This window comes from Hakea prostrata, chromosome 7 (genome assembly GCF_041222555.1).
Source record: "Hakea prostrata isolate BN-2017 chromosome 7, UWA_Hpros_2, whole genome shotgun sequence".
Lineage (NCBI taxonomy): Eukaryota > Viridiplantae > Streptophyta > Magnoliopsida > Proteales > Proteaceae > Hakea > Hakea prostrata.
Window position 1 is genome coordinate 70,756,621 of NC_142606.1, and position 12,263 is coordinate 70,768,883.

Here is a 12,263-nt window from a genome sequence, read left to right on the forward strand (position 1 = left end):
CCTATATTGGAGGCCCAACATCCAAAGGTGACTTAGGAGGTATTTAAAGATGCATTTTGTAAGAACTATTTCCCGGAGCCCATTAAGGATGCGAAGGAGTCCAAGTTCATGGAGCTTCAGTAGGGATCTCTATCAGTTCTCAAGTATCTATAAAGATTTAAAGAGCTGATCTTCTTTGCCCCCGCCTTCATGAAAGTTGATATGGAAAAAGCCAAGAAGTTCTTCAAGGGGCTGTGACCTTCCATCTGGACTTACATGTCCGTTTAGCCCATTGAGAGTTATGCACAGGTGGTGCAATCTTAGAAGAAAGTAGAGGAAGGAGAAAGAGAAAGTTATCAGTTGCTAAAGGATTTTGGAAAAAAAAGGGAACAACCAATTCGTGAGCAGGAACCAGGGCAAGTTTAACAAGCCGACACCTTAACACACACCACAATACGAGCCTAGAGGTGTTGGGTTTGGTCATGGAAATGTTGGTGGTGCAATTCAACCAATCAATGGTTCACCCTCTGTTGGGCCAATCTATGCTAGCCCTTTTTCAGTCTCTGTACCAGCAACATCGACAATGGTAGCAACACCTAGACAGAGAGATGTTGTCTATTTCATTTGTTGCAAGCCAAGGCAAATATCTTGATCTTGTCCTCAGAAAGTGAACTAGCTAGTAGCAGCAGTTGGGCTAACTCAGTAACCTCAAGCATGGAAGGTGTATAGTCTAATAGGTACTGACTCAGATTAGAGTCATGAATGGTGACAATTACACTTTATATTGCTTCAACTCTTGCATTTGTGTTATTTGACACTAGAGCATAACATTCCTTTTGGAATACCTGTATGCTTGGAATACCTCCTCTTTTGGTAACCTAAATGAGCTTTTCCATCGACTAACTAGCGAAATCGATTTTTTGGGCCCTTGATGTTGAAGAATTTTTCTGGTTCAAAAAATTCAGAACTCAGTACATCTCTGTAGGAGATAGGAATACTAGATTCTACCATCTCAAATCCAAAATCAATAATCACAGGAGGAAAATCCATTCCATTGACCATGAGGGAACCACATTAAAGGAGCCACACCTAATTGCCTCTGCATTTGCTCAATACATGCAAAACCTGTTCTCCACTTCGAAACCACTTGATACCTCCTTCATTCAAAGCCTCTTCCCTCCCCTATCGGAACTAGAGTCGCTAAGCTTGTTAACTTCGATACCAACTCTGGAGGAGATAAAAATGGTTGTGTTCTCCCTGGGACTGTACAAAGCCCCGGGATGTGATGGTTTTAACGCTACCTTCTTCCAAGAACATTGGGACATCGTGTGTAATGATGTGCTGAATTTTGTGACCTCTTTCTTCATCGAAGGAATTCTACCTTGGGGAACTAATCACACCTTGTTGTGTTTCATACCCAAAAAAGAGAATGCCCGAATTGTCTCAGACTTTAGGCCTATTAATTTATGCAATGTCACCTACAAAATCCTTGCCAAAACCCTTGCTCTACAGTTAAAACCAAACCTCAAACACATCATCTCCCCCCTACAAGGAGCTTTTGTACCAAAGTGACAAATCACTGAGAACATCTTTCTCGCCCATGAAATTTTTCACTACATGAACAAAACAAGGGGTAAGGTTGGATACGTTGCCTTAAAACTTGACATGTCCAAAGCCTATGACCGGGTCGAATGGAATGCCATTACTGGTCTTTTCTCGTTCCTAGGTTTTAGTCAAACCTGGTGCGATCTAGTCTCTAAGCTCATAAACTCGGTAACCTTCTCTGTTAAAATCAATGGCAGCCCCTTCCAATGGTTCACGGGATCTAGGGGAATTAGACAAGGATGTCCCCTGAGCCCATATCTCTTTCTTCTCATCATGGAAGTCTTGGCCAGGATCCTCAATGAATATAGGACCCTTAATATGTTCAAAGGAATCAAGATTGCAAAGGATGCCCCAGAAGTCTCTCACCTTTTCTTCGTAGATGATAGGTTTCTATTCTGTAGGGCTGAAAAGGAGGATATACTTACTTTTAAGGCTGCTTTGGAGCTCTTCACGGACATCACCGAACAACATATAAATTTTGAAAAAGGTAGAGTTTTCTTCAGCAGAAATGTTAGTCACGATCATAAAACCCAAATCCTGTCGATATTGGGAATCTTGGAAATGAAAAAGGATGCCTTCTACCTAGGAACCAGCTTTTTTCTTGGCAAATCAAAATAAAAAAAATCTCAATTTCATCCTAACCAAGATTCACAACTAGTTTGCATCTTGGAAAGCTTCTACCCTCTCTTTTGCCGGAAGAGAAGTACTGATAAAATCAGTTTTTCAACCCTTATCCCTCTACCATATGCAATGCTTTAGATTTCCAAAAGCAATATGCAAACAAATTGACTCTCTCTGTCAAAGATTTTGGTTAGGAAACCCAACAAAGAACAAGAACTTGACCTTAATCTCTTGGGATAAGTGTTGTACTCCAAAACATTTGGGAGGGTTGGGATTCAAGAAAATGGAGGATATCAACAAAGCCTTACTCCTCAAGCAAGGCTGGAAGCTCCTTAATGAACCTACATCCCTCTGGGCCACCACCTTGAAAGCCAAATATTTCTCCAATTCAAGCTTATTCAACCCCATGGTAAAACTCAAAGTGGCTCATGGCCATGGTAGAGTATCCACCACATCACACCCATCTCAAGAAAATGATTACCAGACAACTAGGAAATGGCTCAAACACTTCATTCTAGTACGACCCTTGGCTCTCAGAGGCAAAAAGTGTAAATGAAATGTACCCCCTTTCCAACATTTGGTCACATGACACTACTGTTGCCCAAATGTCACAATACATTTCAACAAACAGGGAGTACCTTTCTGTTCATAATGAATACACGATTTTAACGTGGTTCGATCTTCAATGTGAAGTCTACGTCCACGGTGAAATCCCCAAATCAACTATATTCTGGGGAGAGCTTTCATTATCTTTAAATAGAGATGGTAGTGTACATGATGTGGTATTTTACAATGAGTAGAGTTCTACAAGTAAGGGAACTTTACAATGAGTGGGACTATTAGTCTTTATGTTATACTGAAAGACTAATATCCGATAACACTCCCCCTCAAGTTGGATCGAAGATAACATCTGAGGTCAACTTGGACAATAGTTTTTGGAATGTTCCCTTGGATAAAGCTTTTGTGAAAATATCTGCAAGCTGCTCTTCACTTCTTATGAATGGAGTTTCAATAGTTCCATCTTGGACTTTCTCACGAATAAAATGAAAATCAATCTCAATGTGTTTGGTTCTTTCATGAAATACTGGGTTGGAAGCAATGTGAGTAGCTGCTTGATTATCACAGAAGAGCTTCATAGGTTGACTAAAACTGTCAAATCCTAATTCTTGAAGAAGATATTTGATCCATACCAATTCACTAGTTACAGATGCCATTGCTCTATACTCAGATTGATGTCAAAAGTTTTACCCAAATATTGCTTGAGAGTAGTAATTTCCTGATGATTATCTCCAATGATAATTAAGTCATCGACACATTTCCCTAAAGCCAAGCTTACCATGTAATTAATTTTTTGGGGGTATAAAAACATTTCTACTTAAAAAATCTTCACTCTTTTCTAGATTGATCAGTTGACCAATAATACTGTGAAAAGGTCTAGAATTGTTTTGGTTACACAAACATTCTCAACAGAAGCTCTACAGAACAAGAAAGTATCATCAACAAAGAATAAATGAGAAATATCAAGTGCATTTCTAGCAATAGAAATACCTTTGAAAGTATTAACTCTTCTAAACTAATATGAAGTCTAGAAAACACCTCCATAACTAGTAAAAACAAGTAAGGGATAATGGGACGACCATGTCTAAGATCCCTCGAACCATGAAATCAGGAAAAAGGAGCCCCATTAATCTTAACAAAAAGAGGTGGTTGTTATAAGGTTGCTGATCAGGTAAACATTGTTGACTTAAACCAATACACTGCAAAATTCAGAGAAAAGAGTTGCACTCCACCCTATCATAGGCTTTAGACATGTCTAACTTTAAAGCAACAAAGCCTTGTTTAGCTCTTGTTTTATTCATGAAATGAAAATTTTATTGAGCAAAGAAAATACTATCAGTTATTTGTCTTTTAGATAAAAAGCCCCTTGAAGGGGAGAGAACAAATTAGAGAGAAGAGGCATTATTCTTCGAGCCATTAGTTTAGCAATTATTTGTAAGATAGTTACATAAACTTATGGGATGAAAATCAGAAACCATCTCAACATTATCTTTCTTGGGAATAAAGCAAAGCAAAATATGATTAACGTCAGGAGGAAGAGAGCCAAATCTAAAGAAGTTTTGCACAAAATCAATAACATCATGCTCAATTGCAATCCACATTTTTTGAAGAAAAAAAAAGAAGCTTGAAAACCATCAAAGCCTAGAGCCTTGAAGGCTCAAATTGCAAACACAACATTCTTTATTTCAACAATGCCAGGCATAGTAGCTAAAGATGAATCTAAAACTATAGATTCAAGAAGAGGAAACAAAGCATAATCAAGCGACATTGAGAGGGTTGGGAAGAGCTATATAGAGCAGTCATAAGTCTAGTAAAGCATCCAGCAACAACAGTAGGGTTAGTAAAACAAGAAGTTCCTTCTCAGATGAATTCAATTTTTCTTTTTTTGGTATTCAATTTGGCTCCCATGTGATAAGACCTAGTAGTTTTATCACCATTCAAAACATAATTCTTCTAAACTTTTGAAACCAAAACATCTCTTGAGCAAAGTAAAGTCCACTTAACCAACTTTTCTTTTGATTATAAAGTTCCCAATTAGGCAACATAGAATCCTCAACTAAAAGAAATACGAATATGATTAAGTTAAGTTTGCATAATTGCAAATTCTAAGAAATCTAGTTAAGTTAGCCAATTAAAATTTTAAGAAAAACCTATTTAACTAACCCCTTTTTTTTAAATAAAAAAAAAAAAAAAAATTATTGGGCCAAGCCATTTGGTAGTGAAATAACTCCCTCCCTGAGTCCGTAGAAGCATTAGAGTTATCCAAAATACGAATATGATTAGAACCAATGGTAGCTAACTTAGAAACTTTCAAGTTGGGAAGGGTCATTAGGATCTCAGGTGAACCAAGGACTTTATCCAACTTTTCTTTAGTAAGGTTATGGATGTTTTTTACAGTTAGTCCACCAAAATTTTGGACCATTCCCCCTTAGATCACGAAGAGAGAAATTATATGAAATTTCCAATAATTCATGAAGAGCAGGGGAAGGCAAGAATTTGCCACCTATTTTATCCAAAGGAGACAAGACTTCATTTATATCCCCACAAATGATAAAGATTGTTGAATAGAGTTTAACTCATGATGAAGGGTTTTCCAACACCAATCTAAAGGAGTATTGAGGAGGAGCATAAGTGAAAACAACAACAAAAGAGAAGAAGTTGATGGTAAAGCTAATAACATCAAAAGTATGGAGAAGAGAAAAAAAAATAAGGGGAATAATTCCTAGGAGATAGAAGCTAAAAGCCACCCTTAAAACCCCTAATATCATAACAAAGAACCTCAGAGAAGCTTTTCTTGATTTCATTAAAATATTGATGGATTAATGCAAAGAATTCGTCAAGGAAGAAAGATTATCATAGGGGGTGATCTAAATGGACATATTGGAAAAGATCAAAGAGGTTATGAGAGTGTACATGGAGAACATGGTTTCAAAGAGAGGAATGAGGAAGAGATCTCAATTTTAGATTTTGTTGTTGCTTTTGATCTATCTATTGTAAATACTTAATTGAAAAAGAATGAATATCATTTAATTTTCTTCAAAAGTAGAAATCATAGAAGCCAAATAGATTTCTTCCTAATTAAAAGGACTGATAGATTGTTGTGTAAGGATTGCAAGGTGAAATCAGGGGAAAGCTTAACTGCGCAATATAAACTTGTGGTCTTGGATATATGTCTAACCCCAAAAACTCATAAAAGGTACAATATTAACTATCCTATGATAAGATGGTGAAACTTTAAAGGAGAGTGCTTGAAATCCTTCACTAATGATATAGTCAAACAAGGACAGTGAGATTTTGAGTGGGACATTAATGCGATGTGGAATGAGATGACTACGTATATCAAGAAGGTGGCTAAAGATGTCCTAGGTGAATCAAATGGAAAGATCTATTCTTATAGAGAGACTTGGTGGTGGGATAGTGAGGTTCAAGTTGCCATTAGGAATAAGAAATCTAGTTTTAAGACATGGCAAAGGACTAAGGATGTTGAGGGTCCACAAAGGCTCAAAACAAGATTATTTTATTTGGTCATGCACTCTTTAGGATTTCTTTTTATGTCTTCAACTTGTATACTATCTTTGCCTTATTACGTAGAAAATAGTAATACCTTTAGGCTTGAGCTTTGGCACTTTGCTTTGCTACCAAAAGTCATTTCCTTTCTTTGTAAATTTTACATTGAAAATTGCAAATGGGCAATTTTCTCGCAAAAAAGGGGTGCCCCATCCCATTCCTTTGTGCATTTTGTTCACTCCTTGACAACAAAGAAGACCACACTATCCTCTTTGTAAGGAAGTGTGGAAAGAGATTCATATTTTTAGTGGCCTGTAGGTGAATAACATTGTTGTTGGGTTCTACAAGAGCAAAGATCATCAATCAAATTCTCTCCTTCATCTAAATCTACTATGAGCTATTTGGATTAATTTTACAAGTTGTGTACATAGTCAACCCTATAAATCAATAAAATAGGTTTACAAATTTGCATCATAGGATACTCAAGCCTTCTTCAAGCAAGAGGAAGACGTGAATGCTATTCCTTAAAATAATCAAATTAGACGGTTAGCACCATTGCAAGGTTGGATCAAGGTGAATATGAATGGTTGTCATTTGAAGGACTTGGAAAATTTTGGATTTAGAGAGTAAGGCCAAAGACCATACAATGACAATCACCTTTTATCATCGCAGAGTTGTTCGGTTGGTAAGACAAACACCTCTTTATGAAGAGGTCGTTGGTTCAATTATGCTTTGTGAAATCCCCTAGAATCCTAACCCATTAACCCATTGGTTTTAGGACCACGAACCTAGAGCTCAAGTGGACAACAACTCTGGACCGAGTTGAGCCCAAAGGTTCAAAAATTTAACCTATGGAAGTTGATGACGATGATGAAGACCCAGACATCCTCATGGAATTTAGGAGGAGAGAGAAAGTTAGTCCAGAAGAGATAAAAAGGCGATTTTTGCATGCCTAAAAATTGATACTAGAGGACTCAAATGTAAAGGTAAATATACCATTGATCAAGCTTAGAGATGAGCTATTGACCCTCCGAAGCCATCCGAAATTGGCCTTCACAGGAAGGAGATAGAGGGCTGATTGATTGGGGCCAATTGCATAGTTGGGTCAACTGCCCCCTACCCATGTGTAGGGTAGATTCGGGATTTCGGGTTTAAACCCCATTTTATGTTCATTTCTCCTTATAAACACATTGTTTATGCTAGAGGGAGGCTGAGAGCTTGGGAGTAGTGAAGACCTTGGAGTTTGGTGGGATTCTTGTAGGTAATGGAGTGCCAAAGAGCGAATCATTGTGATAAACGCGTGTAAAGATAAGACATTCATGAAACCCTCTTTTTTCAACAACTTTTAAAGGTATTTATGGAGACTTAATGTAATGTTGTGGTTGTTGTTGATGTTGGGTAGTGATGAATGCTCAATCTTGTCTCCATTTATGTCCAACTCCTTTGAATGTTGGCTCATGCAACCCTTCGCATTTGAAACCGATTTGGACCTCTCTGAGATGCTTATGAGCGACTCTCTAAGAGCCAAATTGGGGCTTCTTATTTGGGAAAATGTTGGGATGATTGGAAGGTGTTTTGGATACCCTAATAATGTTTTATTGAATATCCCAAAGCCCCCTTTTGTGTTGGTTTCAAATTGAAGTTGAAATCCGGGGTTTCGGTCGCAACCCTAGGGTGGGCAGTTCGCTGGCCTTAGGAGGCCTATCCAACCGCTCTCTAATCTGGGTGTGTGTTTTGGCACCTTTGACCCTTGGTCGATCTCTCGATTGATATCCATTTGATTTTTCATGTTTCTAGGGTTATTTTGGGTCATTCACACTCTAATTTCATGAATCTCTTTGGAAACTAGAGATCAATCTTGTCTTTAACTGGTGAGAAATAGATTGTCATATATTGTGTATTTGTTGGCTTTGTTTAAATTCTCGTTTATATTGATATCGTATATTTATTATGAATTGTGTGGGACTTTGCGAGAACGGAAACCGGAAAGTAATGTGATGTTATGTTTTGTTGGAGGTAATTGTATTACAAATTCTTCAAACACACAAAAATGAAATTGCAATTCAATTGAGAGATGAATATCTTTAGCCAATCCGGAGAGCTTGATGTTGCAACAGAACGAACCACCGATCAATGAGTGAGGTTGAGTCACACTTGAGTGCTATCTTTAAAGTAATTGATGCACCCTACTACCAAGGGTTCTTCGCATCACCACCTCCAAGATAAAGCAACCTCCAACTAGAAGATGAGGTAGTTCTTCTAGTCCCTTCAAGGAGTCAAAAGCTAGAGCACAATACTTAGACAACTCAAAGAAATAAATGAACTTTGTAAAACATATAATGTGAGTGTGAGGAGTGTCTCTATTGCAGACCACATGCAAGGAAGGGTTGGGTTTATTTAGGCCCAAACCACACCTTCACCCCTTAGGATTCTTAAGTCAATGAATTGGGTTTAATCCATTCAATAAACTTGACCCCACTCATGGTAATGACCATGAATGATCATGAAGTTGAAATGAGAATTGATGGTCAAGAGTTTGAATTTAAGTAAACTCCACCCTTGGATCAAGACCTTTAAGACCCATGACCAATGTTATGAAGAGCCTCATAACCAAGGTCATGAAGGGCCTCCTTTACTCATGGTGCCTCATTACCACTCTTACCTCATGGGTCCCACACACTAACAAAACAATTAAATAAAAGAAATACAAAAACTAATTTGAAACATAATATAGATAATATAGATTTTAATAAAAAACCTAACATTTATTTATTTTTCAAATTTATTGAATGATGATTATGAAATGATGTGTGTGGGTTGGATGGTAGGACATTGTCCAACTATACTTATATACTGACTAGGGTTATGGGTTCGCTCATTACCTTGGTGACTTTACATTCACTTAGATCTACTAGGTGCATGATTGATAAATGTCTAGTTGTGTTTGGGATATGTAACTCTTGAATACTACTACACTTTCAGCAGGGGTATTGAAATCGAGTGACCCGTGGTGACAATAGTTGGGTCCTATGTGCATCAAGTAGGCCCACTGTCATCATGTTATGGGAGGCTTTGCATATGTTAAGGTTGGACTCATGGAGCGTCCAACAAATGGCTTGAGTGTTGTGAGGAGACATGAGAGACACTCGCCCCAACATTTGTGGATGACCATAGGGTTAAGGAATGGAGTCTAACAAACACCTCCGGTTGAATATATCATTCTTAGATGGAGAATGATATTGGACCAACAAGGCACTAGGAATGAGGGAAGATATCCGAACCACATGTAGTACAAGACTTTATGACCTTGCATTTGACCTATTATCCCTGACACGCGCCAGTTCTCGGACCAATGGTGATGTGACAGAGTGGTGACCCATTCCCCAACGATGGTTTGATGTGATTTGACCCAACTACTGTGGAGAACCCAATAGACGTCTCATATTGAGGGAAGAATGATGAGACCACCCAGAGGAGGCTGGTGTATATCTTAATGCGTGTCTACCATAAAGACTTTGCGGTTAGAATAAGGAGTATACTTGCATACTCATTCATTATTCATCTCATTATTGGAATGTGCGATGAATGCATGATATATGGTAGGGTGTGACATGCCTGATGGTATATTATGTAACCCCCATCCCCAATACGTAAAATTGCATGTTCCATTAAAAAAATATAGAAGAAGAAGAAGAAGAAGAATGAAAGAAAGAAAGAAAGAAAGAAAGATGTTGGAAATATATTACCATAGGGCAATCATATAAGACAAATAAAGCAAAATTAGAAAACTTATCTTGATTCAAATGGCATGAACAAAACCCTTTTCGAAAGCTTTGTTACGTACATCCATCTTGATAAACGAAAATTGACGGAGTTGAAACGTGTCGGTAACCACACTTTCTTTAAGGTATTTAAACGCCCCCGAATTGTGCACACGGGTCAAAAATGCGTTTTCACCTCCAAGATCAGTCAACCCCTCCATCTCACACGGTGCATTCCGTAATTGATGGACAAAGGGATCCGTAAAGCTACATTCACCAATTCGTTTTCTATGACACAATTTAAAGTCAAAACATTCGTGCAAAAATAACAAACCCCTCCCACCTTTATATAGGAGAGCAAGAGACACAACCGAAGGTTGTCTCCAAAGGATATATCTTTTCCCTTAAGGCATGTTTGTTAGCCACAAAACTAGCCTTCCAAAAGAGACACCTATTGGCCATTTAGGTGTCTTTTAGGGAAAAACTCAACCTTTAGAAAAATAGAATTTTTTGAATTTTCAAATAAAACTATGAAAATTACAATAATCCCCCACAAAATTCAAAAATTTCGAGAAAACAAAACTTTGAATTGGTGAACATATTAGACACGATAGGACACGTCGTTATAGGTGTCTTTCGGACTTGAACCTATACTAGGTCTAATGAACCTCGCTACAGAGTACGGGTGAAGTCAGACTTCTTGAACCTTTCCTCAGTGCGTAGCTGACAAGCTCATCAGCCATATCCTATCAGTCGACTTTATGTGATAAGCCCTTTTATAAAATTTATTATTTTGGACATTTTTTCTCTAATAAAAGAGAACAGGTCATGTTCCAGATCTCAGTCTCATGGATGTCTTGAGAATTTGCCTATATAATTCTCATCGGAAAGCGACCTTACTTCCTACATCCACTTAGGTCAGCCAGTGTGCACCACAATTAACACACCCCCACATTTTGTAGGTTTCAGCTAATTAAGAACCTCTTTGCTCAACCTCTTTCCTTGTGGTGGTACTATTTTACCTTAATATTGAAATGAACTTAGTAGTACTTCTCAGGTCATCCAGTGACTTCGTTGTTTACCCTTTGAACCTAATTCAGGATTGAAACCTCTTCACATAGGTTGGGTGTCCATCACATGATCTTGGATAGACTTTTATAGCTCATTCCTCTAAACAACATCACATTAGTGATTTTGAGGCTTTACACAACTTTCAGTCAAACTATTTCATTGACTATACATAGCGCTATTATATTAGCCTCATTGGACATATGTATATAAGACATAATGTCCCTCTCATTTATAGATACATGCTTCTAAGACACAATGTCTTACTTTATCTATTGATCACGACAGTTACCCTCAATGTAAATGCTTATTCCAATGATTGCCAACATGTATCTTTCATTGTTACCTTAGCCTTGTGGCTTAGGATTCGACAAATTTATAAAGCCACACATGTAGGTACTTATATATAACAGTCACCTACCAACACATGATTTTACATGTTTGCTCTTGGGATTTCCAACCTTCTTACAAAGGCATATATAGTTGGTGATATTTGGTAGAACATATATTTTTTAATTCAAAAATCACTCTCCACCACAAGTCTATACATATCATCTTTAATTCAAGATGAATCCCAAATGCATATGAAGCATATGCCATCTTTCATCTTCAATTTAAGATGGTTCCCAAATGCATATGAATTATATGTCATTTTTCCTTTTTCAAGTAAAATCAATCACTATATTGAACTTGTCTCTTGAGAAGAGACACAACATGTAAAATATACATGTATTTTCATAATAAACATAAACCCCCACAATTTAGGTTTATCACATACATATAAAATTCAATGGTCATATACCATTGTTATGTCGTTTGAGGGTAAAGCATAACCACATGATACATATGTTGTACTCTGACATTAATAGCCACCTAGGCCTAACCAACTTTGGATTTAACATAACCCAAACAAATTAGGTTCACTTGAAAGGTCGCAAGACATAAATGTTTGACACATTTGTTCCAAGTTCTCATATGTTTTATGTAGATCATTATTCTCATTGTTTTCAAACTACCACAAAAGTATACAACCTTTCACAACGTAAAGGCCACAAATTGATCCAAACCTAATAGGTACATTCAATGGTTGGCTGCTACTGCTCGCTGTTTTAATTTAAAGAAACCAATAGTGTTCTATTAAGAGTTCCATGAAAACCTACGTTT